Source organism: Chrysochloris asiatica, unplaced genomic scaffold, assembly GCF_000296735.1.
Source record: "Chrysochloris asiatica unplaced genomic scaffold, ChrAsi1.0 scaffold00157, whole genome shotgun sequence".
In the NCBI taxonomy this organism is placed as follows: domain Eukaryota; kingdom Metazoa; phylum Chordata; class Mammalia; order Afrosoricida; family Chrysochloridae; genus Chrysochloris; species Chrysochloris asiatica.
This window is the reverse complement of record NW_006408675.1, coordinates 1,825,049-1,842,090: the sequence shown is the minus strand read 5'-3', so window position 1 is coordinate 1,842,090 and position 17,042 is coordinate 1,825,049. Positions and strand designations below refer to the sequence as shown.

Genomic DNA, 17,042 nt, shown 5'->3' with positions numbered 1-17,042 from the left:
ACCTCCTCATTTCTTCCATTTGCTTTAGAATCTCTACACTGAAGAGCAAGTTTCAGTGTCTCTTCTGACATCCATTTTGACCTTTTCCTTCTTTCTTGTCTTCTCAATGACTTTTTGCTTTCTTCATGTATGAAGACTCTTCTGGTCTTCGGTCTTTGGTGTTTAATGTATCAAATCTGTTCTTAAGATGATCCCAAAATTCAAGTGGGATTTATTCAAGGTCATACTTTGGCTCTCGTGACTTGTTTTCATGTTCTTTAGCTTCTATTTAAATTTGCTTATGAGTAATTGATGATCTGTTCCACAGTCTGCCCCTGGCCTTCTTTTGACTGATGATATGGAGCTTTTCCATTGTCTCTTTCCACAAATGTAGTCAATTTGATTTCTATGTATGGACTCTGATAATTTTAAGACCACATCCTCAACTCCACCTCAAATTCTCAAGACTGCACTCAGGTTATTTAACTTTTTAAAAAATAAATTTGAAAGCATTGCATAATTTCAGTGAAAATGGCAACATAAAAAAATTAGCAAAAGCAGATGTTACCACACCAAAGGATTTTAGAATAACAAGTATAGGAAACCTTGAGAGTTCTCTTAACACTGGATGCATGTTGTAATCTCTTAGGACATAACCCTAGAATGCTTTGAGTCTGATGCCTAGACCAAAGTTGAGACTCTCAATTCTGAACACTTTTTATAACACAAATGGCCAGATAGCTAACATCAAGTCAGCTCCAACTCATGGAGACTTTATATACCACAAAACAAAACATTGCCTAGTCATGGAGTCCTCACAATCTCTGACAGGCTCAAGTCTATCATCGTGGCTACAGAACTAATCCATATCATCCCCTGCTGCCCTCACTGGCCCTGTATTTCACCAAACATGATGTCTTCCTCTAATAATTAATCCCTCCTGATGAGTTGTTCAAAATAAGCAAGTCAAACAATAGTCAGTTGTGATCCATAAGCTTTTCATTAACTGATTTCTGAAGTAGAACGCTACGTCTTTCTTCCTCCTCTGTGTCAGTCTTGAAGCACTGCTGAAATCTGTCCACCATGGGTCATCCTACCAGTACTTGAAATACTAGTAGCATAGCTTTTGAAATCATAGGAACATATAGCCACCCCAACACAACAAGTTACAAGTTTTATAACAAATGTATACTTAAATATGATGGCTTTTGTTTTCTTTTTTAATTTCCCAAGGACTACATTCTTTTTGCTCTTGTTTTCTCACATAAGTTTTCTGCATCCTATAGTGGCCAGTAAGAAAGAATACAGATCTACCTAGAATGGTGAGCAAGGAGATAGCTTTTTGGGTAGAGGATGAGCTGTGTGATTTGATCCCTTGCCCATCCATACTGCTGCTCACACCAGCTCAAAAAAAGGAGGCAGTGACCAAAACACATTTACATTCCCATTTTCTCCTTATTACTATTGTTTGTAAATACCAGTTTTCTTTAATTACCCCAGCCTAAAGAGAAACGAAGGCAAGAGGAGACAAAAAGGCTAATGCAGCATTCCAGTAGACTCACAAAAGCAGGACCTGGGACTGTCTTATTAACTTCATTGTGGTGATGTGTTATAAAATGCAAATTACAGAAAGGGGGCAGTAATTTGTTAATAAATATGTTAATTAGGTAAAGCAAATACCATACTGCATAGAGGGGGGAAAAGAAATCACTGATTACAAATGCCATGCACAGCAGATTTCAGAGGGCAAAATACAGTTAATAAAACTACCTTTACATTTTATATTACTGCTCTCTAGCATACAGAGCTAATAACCAATTTACATTAATGGTGTAGGCACAAATGTAAATTAGCCCTTTTTGGTTTATATTACTGCAAGACAATCTTAATGTTAAAGTGTTGCATTTGGCTATTTCATTAACAGAAAGTCTGAATCCAGTCCTAAGGCTTGCTTCAAGAAATGTTAATATAAATCTAAAATGATACTGCACATCCTTGTTCATTGCGTGGGAATTTCCAGAAAAGGCTCTGCTATCAAATGTTTTCCCTATTCATGACTACGTCCACAACCTTGAGCTCCTGTGGGTGTTCAAAATGACCTGTTCGCCAAAACTGCCCCACAGCCTCTGAGCTGCAACAGTATGGTCTTGTGCAGCTGCAATATGGGCTTCTCCTGGACTCTCTTTGCTTGCTGACCAGCAGCAGCCTTGACTTGACAGCAAACAGAGAGCTCTTTATATCACAAGAATTTTCCTCGGTCCAGGTGGCTGGAGGAAGGAAGAAAGGAGGACCTTTAGGGCCTTCTGAGTCTAGGTTCATACTACCCACAAAGATCGAATGTAAATGCTAGCAAATCCTAACAACACACATTTGTGCTACTTGAACCAGTGGAAGTTTCCTATTTCTGGTCTCATTCATCTGTGACCTCTCATACTCACAGGCTCTTTCTTTAGTCATGCCATGCAAGCAGCTACTGTATATAACAAAAATTAATTTTACTACACATTTCAGTGTGCTGCCAGAGGTGTAATAAATCATGAACCAATTTCCAATTTTGTTATGCCCTACTTGATGCAGACATGAAGCATTCTTTCCCCTGATATACATGCTTTTAAACATGAGGATCAGAAAAAGGAACATATCTCTTGAGGCACAGGGAAGTTTTAACCTTCCTTTTCAAAAGACGTTGACCACCACAGGTCCTATTAGAGTAAAACATCGATTTATGCTTTCTTTAGTTTGAATCTTGAGTCTAGATGCTGCCAACAAGAGCTTAAGCTTTGGAACTCCTCTTACAAGAATTTTTAGGGGGCCATTTCAGCAAATAAATTCTTTTAGTTGTTGGGGCAATTTTATTCTGAATTGTGCTGCATTTTTTAAAGAATACAAAATGAGATGCATACATATTTTAAAGTTCATAGAAACATATTCTTGTATGAAACTTTAGCATCCCTTCTACATTTTTTTACTCTTAATTTTAATTACTTCCAGAATGTGCTAACTTGCAGATAGTACCCATGTAATCTAGCTTTGATGGCTTGATGATCAGAATTTGACTAGAGGAAGATAAATTTGATAAAGAGAGCAAGTGTAAATTGATACAATTTGATGAACCTGTCCTATACTTATGGATGTAGTAGCTCAAAATACCAACTGACAGGGAAATAGTCTTCACATCAAGGATCAAGTCTACCTCCTGTGTCCACAGAGTTGATAAGGATGGGCAACTTAGACATTGGCTACCTAAAATAGGTGTCGGGGGGCTACAAAGTCATGAAGTGGCTGGCTTACAAGTTTTCAAGAGGGACTTCAGTCTCGGAGTGTTGTAGAATCCCCACTGAATAGTTTCCATTTTATCTAGATGGGTCTGGTGAAATGAGATGGGGATAGGAATCATTCGATTCAATAGTAATTGTTATCATGATGAATTGCAATTGTCACAACTGTAAAGGTAGAAGTTGTATAACAAAAAGGAGGCATAGTTAGTCTTACATTCCAGAAACAGAGGACCCTAGGACCATCAAGAGAGAAGAGTATGAGTGAGCAGAACGTGAGACCCTATCCAGAGAAGTAGTGACACCTGAGATGGAGGCAGAGGTGATGGCGTGGAGGAGTTGAGGACTCTAGACTCATGGAAAGAGAAAAGTTGTGTGCTGGCATCTAGGAGGTGGGCTTGCAGAATGTGCCCTTTGGCTGTTTAAATTATTATATATTCCTGCATGTTTTTGTGTATGTAGAAAAAAAAAAAAACAGAGAGAATAGAGACATATGCTGTTAACTGATGATGCATGGAGGGGATTGACAAAATATGATAGGTTGAGTGCAAAATCAATATTGTCCCATGTAAACTATCACTCAATTCATAATAAATGCTTTATTTAAAAAAAAAAAAAAAGGAAGAAAGAAAGAAGTGCTCCACTACAGCAAAAATTAAAGGAACCCAAGGACAAGATTATCTTCTAATTAGGTGTTGTCAAATAGATTCTAATTTATAGTGAATCCATGTGTGTCAGAGTAGAACTGTTTTCCAGAAGAGTTTCAGTTATTACTTTTTTTTAAGTAAATGACCAGGCCTTTCTACTGAGGCACCAATGAATAGACTCAAATCTCCAATATTCTGGTTACCAGCTGTATATTAACCATTTGTACTACCCCGGGACTTCAGATTCTCCTCTACAATCTCAGAAACAAAATATAACTCAAGTAACATAGGAACTCATATTTTCATTTAGCCTCAATTTCTGTCATGTCTGGAGGTAGTGTGTTTCAGGTAAAGAGGAAACAATAAAAAATGCACAGAACTTGATGTAAAAGATCTGGGTTTAAATCTCAGCCACACCTCTTAGCAGAGTGCAGCTGTTAGAAGAAATGAATGTTGATAAGTAAACTGATATAATTCCAAAATCTAACTGAATGCCTATTGCATATCACTCAAGGACAATTTTTTTTAATTTATACAATCACTCTGAATATTGATTTGGTAATATCTAGAAAAGTTTTAAATGTGCCAACCCCATAGCCAACCAATTTCATTCCTAGTAAATATCCTTAGAGAAACTATCACACTTACATGATGCGGCACATACAAGAGTGCTCATTACATTATCTGTAGTAAGAAAAACTGAAAACAACCTACATATCCATCATAAAGAGAACAAATGCCTATATTATGATATGTTCATATAATGAAATACCATATGAAAATGAATTGCTGTTGTTGTTAAGTGCCATCAAGTGAGTTCTGACTCATATCCACCCTGTGCACAGGAAAATGAAACACTGCACGGTCCTGTGCCAGCCTCACAATTATCATCACACTTAAGCCCATTATTGATGCCACTGTGCCAATCCATCTCTTGGATAATCTTCCTCTTTTTGGCTGACACTCCACTTTACCAAGAATGATGTCCTCCTCTAGAGACTGATCCTTCCTGATAACAAGTCTGAAATATGAAAGATGAAGTCTCGTCATGCTGGCTTCTAAGAAGCAGTCTAGTTGTATTTCTTACAGCACAGATCTGTTTGTTCTTCTGGAATTCCATGGTACTTTTAATATTCTTCTCCAACACCATAACTCAAATTTACCAATTCTTCTACAGTCTACTATATTCATTGTCCAACTTTCACATTCATATGAAGCTACTGAAAAGACCATGGCTTTGGCCAAGCACACCTTACTCCTCAAACTGATACCTTTTTCTTGAACTCTTTAAAGAGGTCTTCTGCAACAGATTTGCCTAACACAACATGTCATTTGATTTCTTGACTGCTACTTCCATGAATGTTGATAGTGCATCCAATCAAAATGGAGTCTTTGACAAGTTCAAACTTTTCTCCATTTAAAATGACATTATTTATTGGTCCAATGGTGAGGATTTTTGTTTTCTTTATATTGAGATGCAACCTATACCAAAGGCTATGGTCTTTGATCTTCACCCTTAAGCATTTTAAGCCCTCTTCATTTTCAGCAAGCAAGGTTGTATCACGCATATTGCAGGTTATTAATGAATCTTCCTCCAATCTCTATGTCATGTTCTTCTTCATAAAGCCCAGCTTCTCGGATTATTTGCTCAGCATAGAGAATGAATAAATATGGTGAAAGAATGAAATCCTGACGCATACCTTTCCTGATTTTAGACCATTTAGTATCCCCTTGTTCTGTTCAAACAACTGCCTCTTAGTCTATATACAGGTTCCTCAGAAGCACAATTAAGAGTTCTTTAACACCCATTCTTCACAATGTTATCCATAGCTTGTCATGGTCCATATAGTCAAAAGCCTTTGCAGAGTCAATAAAGTACAGGTAAACAGGGCATCTGGATGGAAGAAGACTCACTAACAACTTGCAATATGCATAGGGCATAACCTTACTTACTGATAAAGATCAAACACTACAGCCTCTAGTATATATTTCACCTCAATATAAAGAAAACAAAAATTCTCACCATTAGACCAATAAATAACATGATAAACTGATAAAAGATTGAAATTGTAACAATTCCATTTTGCTTGTATCCACAATTAATGATCATGGAAGCAGCAGTCAAGAAATCAAATGACATATTGCTTTGAGCAAATCTGCTGCACAAGACCACTTTAAAATAATAAAGAGCAAAGAGGTCACTTTGAGTATTAAGGTGAGCCTGCCCCCAAACTATGGTATTTTTAATCATTTTATAGCCAATAAATCAAACAAGGTGTTGCATTAGGCAAATCTGCTGCACAATAGCTTCTCAAAGTGTTGAAGAGCAAAGATGTCAGCTTGAGGACTAAGGTATGCCTGACCCAAGCCATGGTATTTTCAAAACCTCACATGCATGAGAAAGTTGGACAGTGAATAAGAAAATCAAAGAAGAATTGATGCTTTTGAGTTATGGTGTTGTAGAATATTGAAAGTGCCATGGGCTGCCAAAAGAACAAACAGATCTGTGTTGGAAGAAGTGCAGCCAGAGTGCTCCTTGGAAGCCAGGATGGCCAGACTTCATCTCTCATACTTCAGACATATTGTCAGGAGGGACCAGTCACTGGAGAGGGATATCATGTTTGGTAAGGTGGAGGGTCAGCGAAAAAGAGGAAGACCCCCGGTTAAATGGATTGGCAAAGGGTCAGCATCAATGGGCTCAAGCGTGGCAACAATTGTGATGTTAGCCCAGAACCAGGCAGTGTTTTATTCTGTTGTGCATAGCGTCACTATAAGTCACTAGCAACTGGATGGCACCTAACAACAACAACAATATATTCTAGTGAAAGTTGGACAATGAATAAACAAGACCAGAAGAAGTACAACCAGAGTACTCCTTAGAAGCCAGGATGAGGAGACTTCATCTCTTATACATGTTATCAGGAGGAACTTATTCCTGAAGAAGAATATCATTCTTGGTAAAGTGGAGGGTCAGGAAAAAAGAAGGAAACCCCTAACCAAGTGAATTGACACACTTGCAGTAACAACATGCTCAAACATAACGACAATTGTGAGGATGGTGATGGACCAGATAGTATTTTGCTCTGTTGTGCACAGATTAACTATGAGCCAGAACTGAGTCAGTGGCACCTAACAACAACTCATATGTGTATTTAAGCAGTAGATGAGCTCAATTCCCCATCACAGAAAATGTGATGTTAACATTAACTCTGTAACATGACATGAGCCATGGATACCATAAACTCAAGGGACATCATTACTTTATTTCATTCTATGTGTAATATTTTTGTCTCCATAAAATCCTACTTATGTGTCACCTGGCATAACAAAGACAATGTTCTACTTTCTGCCTTGGTGAGTAGCAACTGGGATTTTAAAAATTCATGAGTGGTCATGTAAGTTGCAAATATTGGTCTTTCCCTGTTTGGTGAAAAGAAGAGTGAAAAAAATTTAAGACTCAGAAACAATTAATCCAATGGACTAATGAAATCAGTCTCCATGATCCTGAGACCAGAACTAGATAGTGTCTAGGTATCACTAACTGCTATGAAAGTTATTACATTAGGAGGTCCTGGATAAAGTATGAGAAAATATGGAACAAAACTCAAAATCATTTTTTTTAAAACGTCCAGGCTTACTGGTCAGAGACTGGTGAAATTCCAAGAAAATGGTTCTTGGTCATCCTTCAAGTATGTAACTGAACTCACTCCCGAGGCAACTTTCAGTCAAGTAATAGATAGAGGGAACATTAACACTAGTGAAGTATGCATGCCAAACAATGACCAACCATTCAAGATCAGTAGTGCAGCATTTACCTAAGGGCAAGAAGGATAAGTGACATTACATTGAAGAGATTGCAATCAATGAGTTGAAATGAAATGTATGATTTGTTGGATGTAAAACTGATTATCTGCTCTGTAAACCTTCACTTAATTCACAATAAAAAGATTTTTTTAATCTTATATATGTGATCTTATGAACCTTTCAGAATAATGGAAGAAATACACTGTATACAACTTTGTGATAATGACTAGTATTTTGGACTATGAAGTAAAGTCTACTGTCATTTCCAATTCAATTCATTCTTGTTCAATAAAGGTTCACTGATTTTCTACCATGTTATAGACTAGGGTGGAAACAAAACATGAATAAGATAAAAATTCCTGCCCTCAATGATCTTACTGTATAATGAAAAGGCTTGTATAAGGAAGAAGTTCAGTTGGCCTTACTTTATCTTTAAAACTAATAATCTAAATGTATTGGGTCTGGATGCTGATTCTAATCAGCACTGCTTGTCTTCCTATCTTCCTTCAACCCATCAATAAATATCAAGTACCTTGTAATGTTACCTCCATTGTTTGCAAGGTGTGAGCAAATGCCCAAAGGATATGAGCAACTCATAAAGTAGACTAAGCAGATGTGCACAGTGATTTGTATTGCAATCAAATAAATCTTACAACCAAGCTCATGTTGATCTGGCACACATTTGATGATATATATAATCATTATCATGCAGCCTGGTGATTAAGGATAATTGGTAAATAATTCATGTAAATTACTGTAATTGATACAGCTCTGCAGTTAAGCCATGTTTTTCTAGGGTCAGCTGGGTGGGATATGAACAAGTTAGTTGGTCCAACTGAAATCTGCTGGATCAATAAACAGAGAGGAGCCCAAGTCGGTTCTTTTCCCACAGGGTCTCCCACTGTCTTATGCTTTCCAAGAGCCCCACCCCCAAGGTTACCTAACTCAAACATTTCTGAGGTCTATAGTCACATCTGTTTTCTTAAAGGAAGTGGAGCTCACTCCCAGTTTTGAAGGAAAAAAGGTCACCAAGTTTAGTTCAGACCTCAGGCTTCAGACCAGAAGCCTATGAAAACAGGGGAAGGAAGGGAGACTAATTCTTCCCTCCACATTTGAAGTTGGCCAGAAATGGGTTTTCTAAGATCTGTGGCTACAACATTCTTTTCAAACTCCCTAAGGTCTGAGGGACCATTTCAAGAGGTAGCATATGGTCAAGAGTCAATGATCCTAAAGAAGTCCAAAGTGCACTGACGGCATTGGTAAAGAACAAGGCACTGGGAGTTGATGAATACAAATTGAAATCTTTCAACAAACTCATGTGGCACTGGAGGCACTCAGTCATCTATGCCAAGAAATTTGGAAGACAACTACCCATTCCAAAGAGAGGTGACCCAATGGAATGCAGAAATCATCAGGTAATATCATTGATATCCCATGTGAGTAAAGTGTTACTAAAGATAATTCAAAAATGGCTGCAATCATACCTTGACAGAGAACTGCCAGAGGTTCAAGCCAAATCAGATGAGGGCATGAAACAAGGGATATAATTACTGATGTCAGACGGATCTTGACTGAAAGCAGGCAATACCAGAAAGATGTTCACTGTGCTTTATTGACTATGCAAAGGCTTTTAATTGTGTGCATCACAGTTGTTCTAACAAAACAAGGGAACATCAAATGGTATAAGATTAGGAAAAGGGTGCTCCAGGATTGTATTCTTTCACCATATTTATTCAATCTATATGCTGAGCAAATAATCCAAGAAGCTGGATTATATGAGGAAAACTGTGGCATCAGGATTAGAGGAAGACTCATTAACAACCTATGATATGCAGATGATACAACCTTGCTTTCTGAAAACAAAGAAGATTTAAAAACACTGATAAAGATCAAAGACCACAGCCTTCAGTATGGGTTGAGCCTCTATATAAAGTAAACAAAAATCCTCACCAATGGACCAATAAACAACATCCATAACAAAGGAGAAAAGATTGATGTTGTCAAAGACTTCATTTTGCTCAGCTCAACCATTAATTCATGGAAGCAGCTGCCAAGAAATCAAACAGTGTATTGCATTAGGCAAATCAGCTGCACAAGACTTCTTTAAAGTGTTGAAGAGCAAAGACGTCAGTTTGAGCACTAAAATGAACCTGATCCAAGCCATTGTATTTTCAATTACTTCATATGTGTGCAAAAGTTGGATAGTGAATAAGGAAGACAGTTGAAGAATTGATACATTTGGATTATGGTGTTGAAGGAGAATATCTAAAGTACCATGAACAAACCAATCTGTGTTGGAAGAAGTACAGCCAGATGCTCCTTGGAAGCCTGGGTGACTAGAGTTTGTCTTTCATACTTTGCACATATTGTCAGGAGGGACCAGTCCCTGGCAAAGAATATCATGTTTGGTAAATTGGAGGGTCAGAGTAAAAGAGGAAGACCCCCAGTGAGATGGATTGGCACCATGGCAGCATCAATGGGCTCAAGCGTAGCAATGAATATGAGGTTGGCCCAGGACTGGACATTGTTTCGTTCTGTTGTACATAGGGTTGGTAGGGGTTGGTACCTACTTGATGGCATCTAACAACAACAACAAAGATCTGAGGAAGATGGGACAAACGATGTGATTCTAAGAAACACCTATTGCCTAAAGTTCCTTCCTTGAAATTCTAATTATGTTGCTATTGTTGTTACTGAAATCAAGTAGGTTATGACACATAGCGATGCTATGCACAACAGAATGAAACACTGCCTAGTCCTACACCAACTTCACAACTGTTGCAACATTTGAGCCCAATGCTACTGTCACTGTGCCAATCCATCTCATTGGGGGTCTTCCTCTTTTTCTCAAACCCTCCATTTTACCAAGCATTATATCCTTCTCCAGGGACTTGTCTAAAGTATGAGAGACAAAGTCTAGCCATCCTGGCTTACAGAAAGCATTCTGGCTGTACTTCTTCCAACACAGATACTTTTAATATTCTCCTCCAACACCATAGCCCAAATTCATCAATTCTTGTACTGTCTTTTTTATTCACTGTCCAACTTTCACAGGCATATGAAGTTATTGAAAATACCATAACTTGGGTCAGGTGCACCTTAGTTCTCAAATTGACATATTTGCTCTTGAACACTTTAAAGAGGTCTTGGGCAGCCAATTTGCCAAATGCAATATGTCATTTGCTTTCTTGACTGCTGCTTCCATGACTGTTGATGGTTGATCTGAGCAAAATGAAGCCTTTGACAACTTTAATCTTTTCTCCATTGATATGGATGTTGTTTACTGGTCCAGTGGTGAGGATTTTTGTTTTCTTTATGTAGAGGCACAACCTATACCAAAGTCTGTGGTCTTTGATCTTCATCAATGTTTTAAATTATCTTTGCTTTCAGAAAGCAAGGTTGTATCATGTGTATATTACAGGTTGTTAATGAGTCTTACTCCAATCCTGATGTCACATTTTTCTTCATATAATCCAGCTTCTTGGTTTATTTACTCAGCATACAGACTGAATAAGTATGGTAACAAAATACAACCCTGACACACACCTTTCCAGATTTTAAACCATTCGGTGTTCTCTTGTTCTGTTTGAACAACTGCCTCTCAGTCTATGTAGTCTCCTCATGAGCACAATTAAGTGTTCTGGAATACTCATTCTCCAAAAAGCTGTCCTAAGCTTGCCATGATCCACACAATCTTTGTGCATTCAATAAAACACAGGCAAACATATTTCTGGTGTTCTTGGCTTTCACCCAAGCTCCATCTGACATCAGCAATGATATCCCTCGTTCCACATCTTCTTCTGAGTCCAGCTTGAACTTCTGGCAGTTCTCTATCACTGTATGGTTGCAGTCATTTTTTAATTATCTTTAGTAAAATTTTGCTTTCATGGGATATTCATGATATTGTGTGATGATTTTTGTATTCCATTGGGTCACGTCTCTTTGGAATGGGCACAAATATAGATCTCTTCCAGTCAGTTGGCCAGACAGTTGTTTTCCAGATTTCTTGGCATAGATGAGTGAGTGCCTCCAGTGTCGCTGCAGTTTGTTGGCAGATTTCAGTTTGTATTCCATCAATTCCTGGAGGCTTGTTCTTTGCCAGTTCCTTCACTGCACCATGGTCTTCTTCCTTCAGTATCATTGGCTCTTGATCTTATGCTGCCTCTTGAAATGGTGGAAAATCGATCATCTCCTCTGGTACAGTGATTCTGTATGTTTCTTCCATCTTCTTTTGATGCTTTCTGCATCATTCAATATTTTGCCTGTGTTGTTATTGTTGTTAAGTGCCGTCGAGTCGGGTTCTGACCCATAATGACCCTGTAGAGGGTTTCCTAGGAGCAGCTGGTGAACTTGAACTGCAGGTCTCCCGGTTCAAGCCAACTTTTTAGTCCAGCACATTAACCAACAGTGCCACACCAGGACTCCATTTGCCTAGAGAATCCTTTAATATTTCAAGTCGAGGCTTGAATTTTTTCTTCACTTCTTTCTTCTTAAGGAATGCTGAGCATGTTCTTTTCCCTTTGGTTTTCTAACTCAAGGTTTTTTCACATTTTGTTATATATTTGACTTTGTCTTCTCAAACTACCCTTCGAAATTTTATATTCAGCTCTTTTGCCTCCTCATTTTTTCCATTTTGCTTTAGCATCTCTACACTCGAGAACAAGTTTCAGAATCTTTTCTGATATCCATTTTGGTCTTTGCCTTCTTTCTTGTTTTCCTAATGACCTTTTGCCTGCTTTCTGTATAATATTCTGAATGTCATCCCACAACATTTCTGGTCTTCAGTCTTTAGTGTCTAATGTATCAAATCTGTTCTTCAGACGATCTCTAAATTCAGGTGGGATATGTTCAAGATCATATTTTGGCTCTCATGGACTTGTTTTAATTTTCCTCAGCTTCAGCATATGAGCAATTGATGGTCTATTCCACAATCTGCACCTGGACTTGTTTTGGCTGATAATGTGGACCTTTTCCACCATCTCTTTCCACAGATGTTGTCAATTTGATTACTATGTATTACATCTGGTAAGGTCCATGTGTATAGTCATTTTTTATGTTGTTTTAAAAAGGTATTTGCAGTAACCATGGCAATGAAACGATATACGATAGGATGAATGTAAAGCTAATATTCTCCCATGTAAACTATCACATAATTAACAATAAAACATTTTTTTAAAAAAAAGGTATTTGCAATGAAGACGTCATTGGTCTTGCAAAATTCTATCATGTGATCTCCAACATCATTTCTATCACCAAGGCCATATTTTCCAACTACTGATCCTTCCTCTTTGTTTCCAACCTTTGCATTCCAATCACCAGTAATTTTCAAAACATCTTGATTGCATGTTTGATCAATTTCAGACTGAAAGATGTTCTCAGAATTCTTCAATTTCATCATCACTGGCTTTAGTGATTGGATTATTATCAGAGTAAATTTGATAATAATATTAACTGGTCTTCCTTGTAGGCGAAGGAATATTATCTTATCACAGACAGCATATTACTTCAAGATAGATCTTGATATATTCTTTTGGATGATGAATATCCTCCTCAACTTGTCATTCCCACCATAGTAAACCATGGGACTGTCAGATTCAAAATAGCCAGTACCAGTCCATCTCAGCTCACTGATGACTAGGGTATCAATGTTTATGCATTCCATTTCTTTTTGACAACTTCCAATTTTCCTAGTTTCATACTTCATACATGCCATGTTCCAATTATGAATGGGTATTCACAGCTGTTTCTCTTCCTTGAAATTTTTATTATAGATGCATACAGATGAACACCCTGGAATGCTATGGAGGTCCCTCTGTCACTGGTACCTCAGGGTAGTTTTGTTTACTCAGCCTGGTTTCTGTTACGTAGCTAAAGGTACAGCAGCAGCGGGAACTCTGATGGGGTTGGTAATCATGCAGGAGAACTCATCCTGGGGTAAAGCAACTGTGGCAAAAGGCAGGACCCGGGACCAGGCAAATGTGGTCACTGGGTGCCTTAGCAGCAGAGAAATGATGAGCTCATAAGTAGGAGAGGAACAAAAATGCACAAATCCTTTTAAAAATATATACTGGAAGGCTCAGGACAATAAACAGTAAAAGAGTACAATTTCAGTCTTAATCTCATGGAACAAGTTTGTATCCCTCATTCATTGGGTAACAAAAAGTCATATGAGTATCTTGTTAGCATAATTGAGAAAGGACCTCAGTAGTGCTGGGACAAGTCAAGGTCTTTCAGGTTATCCTAGAGCGCATCTATAAATCTTAATTATTATCTCAGATGCGGTAAAGTTCTTTGTGTGCAAGGTATATATTCCAGAAATGCATTTCAAGTGTCTAGTGCCTCTGGGCTCACTGCATTGACCATGCCAAGTAATTTGACCATGTTGTTGATATCTAGAGGAAGAATTACTGTGGCCTATAAGCCTGCATAGGGTTTCCAAGGAGTGGCTGGTGGATTTGAATTACCAACCTTGTGGTTAGCAGTCCAGTGCTTATCTTATAGTACCACATTAGGATTCCATCCCATCCATGCGTTTATGTTGTTGTTGTTGTTGTTGTTAAGTGCCATCAATAGGTCTGACTCATAGCAACTCTGTGGTTCAAACTGGTCTTGTGGTTCAAACTGGCCTTGCAGTCCAGTGCTTATCCTACAGCATCACACCAGAGCTCCAGCATAGTTCTAGAATGCTGGAAAGGCAGTGGGGGTAGGAGCAGAGAAGAGGCCAGAATAGTTTATCTCCATAGCACAGAAATGAATGCTGTCCCTCTGTCAGAGACATCAGAACTTCTTCTCCTGGGCATGGGTAGTAATGGAGAGCCATTAAAGATGTCCTAGAGAATATTCTGCAGAATACTCTGGGATATTAATAGACTTAGTGGCCAAATAAATTTGGGAGCCTCAGGATTAAATAAATAAGTTTAAACACATTTTCATATTACAGGATTTCTGAGTCTTTGATATGCTAATCACCTTGTGGAAACGTAAGAAAAACACAGTATATATATGCAGTGTTTCCCAAACTTACTTGATAACTGTGCAGTATGTTAGTTCATACTTTCTCCCTGTCTCCTCTTCCCTTTACTTCTCCTACTAAAAGAAAGAGTGAGCTCTATTCTCCCTTGCCTCCAGGAAGAGTTATGGCAAGTTGCCTTGATTTTGATTTCCAAATCAAAAAGGAGTTATAGGAGAGTTTGAGGAGTTCTAAAACTCTCAAATTTCCTTATGAATTCTGGGGTCAGATCTTCAGCTGGGGCCTCCAACTTCACCAAAGACCCTCTGTCCCAGGCACAGTGCAAACACAGCAGGAAGTCCACTTGAAGGGACCATGCAAGCTTGGACAGGAAGTATCTCTGCCATAAGCAGTGTGAGATCACAGAATTTTACACAACCCTTTGGAAGAAAAAATAAAGGGAATCTAAAACATGTCCAAATTGAAATTTCCCATTGATCTGGAAAGATGGCAGATCAAAGTTAAAATCAGGGTGATTCACAGAAAATTTAGAAATGCAGTATAAACTAAGTTTATATACTTGATTCATACTTGTAAATATGTATGAACATGAGACCCTTTTTGAGGGTTTAGCTCATCAGACTTTTTGTTGTTGTTGCAGAACACATAAAGAAAATGTCAAGTTGTCTCAGAAGAGATAACCCCCAATCATTATTCTTGACTCAAGAACTGTTCCTGCCTTTAAAAAGCTATGGCCCAGATTAAATCAGGAAGAAAATCCCAGAATGCCCAGGAAAAAATCACTGTCAAGTCAAGTCCCACTCACAATAATCCCACAAGTGTCAGAAAAGAACTGTGCTACACAGGATTTTCAATGGCTGGTTTTTCTGAAGAAGATCACCAGGCCTTTCTTCCAAGGCACCTCTACATGGACTCCAACCTCCAACCTCTAGGTTAGCAGCTATAATAGTTAGGGTTCTGGGCCAACTTGGCTAGATCAGCATTTCCAGTGGTTTAGCAGTTGGGATGTGCTTATAACCATGGTGATGAAACCTAATATGGGCATAGTTAACTCTATGATGATTGGCTGCTCATAGCCAATTGACAGGATATTTCCTTGGGGGGGTGTAGCCTGTTCCCAATAGAATGGACACATGGGGAAGGCTATCTGTCTTCCACTGGGAACCTGGGACTCTGTAATTGTAAGGCATTTCTTTGATAATAAATTGAGTCAGGACATTGGCAGGTAACAAGCGGCGATCGCTGGTGGGTCCCAAGTCCAGCGAGAGCAGTAGTGATCTTCTGTTTTGTACATACATTGTGTTGTGTATACTGGATATGATGACTTCAGTGAGCAGTGACAGTTCACAAAACACTCAGGAAAAAACACAGATTTCAGCAACACAGGCAGCACTACACAAGTAGTACAGCCAACAGCTGAACAGATGCTTCTCACTCAAGTGATCTTTGATGAGAATGATCCAGACTTTGAAGCTAAAGTTAAACAATTTATGGAAGTGACAGGGGAAAATCAGGATGAATACATAGTGGCCCTACATGATTGTAATGGAGATGTGAACAAAGCTATCAATATAATGCTGGAAGGGAATTCAGATACAACTTCATGGGAGACTGTAGGGGGTATGGAGAATCATTATGGGAAAGAAAGTTCTGAAAATACAGAGAAGAGAAGTGAGAGGAAAGCAAGCTGTGCACGGGGAAACAACAACCGGAAAGGAAGGGGCATCAATCGTGGCAGAGAGTTTAGGGGTGAAGAGAATGGGATCAATTGAAATAAAGGGGACAAGCCTTCAGATAGTGGCAAACAAACTCGTGGTAATAGAGAATTTGGACATGGCAAAGGGAGAGAGGCAGGAAGGTTCTCCACTCAAGGAATGAGGACATTTAATCTTGTGGACTATTCAGATTCTCCGTGCACAGATGGATTGGGACAAAACCAGTAGTTTGGAAAGCTGCTCAGAATGGTGTAGATGAGAGCACCAGGGCCTGGATGAGTTCTGTAGAAGAGTGGACAACAGAAGACTGGACTGAAGATCTTTCTGAAACAAAAGTCTTCACTGCTTCATCTGTTCCAGCACAGAATCATGGCATACTGGGACAAAGCATTGATCTAGCAGCCTTACTCCAGAAGCCTGTTCTTGCCAGTCAAGTGTCAGAAGTCAACTCCTATGAATCTTCCCAACAGCATGGCTTCAGCCAAGCTCTGGTCTTCACAAATTCTCAACACAACAATCAGATGGCACCAGGGACTGACAACTCCACTGCTGTCAACTCCTATTCTCCTCAGAGTCTGCCTTCTGTCCTTGGTTCTGGATTTGGAAAGTTTGCACCTTCAAAAATGGCCCACATCAGAAAATGATATGCAAA

General features: G+C 38.7%; 1 pseudogene; it reads left to right on the top strand.

Moving 5' to 3' along the window:
* The first annotated feature begins 15,992 nt into the window (after positions 1-15,992).
* The window catches only part of LOC102816269, a 6,166-nt pseudogene continuing 5,116 nt past the window's right edge, over positions 15,993-17,042 (top strand).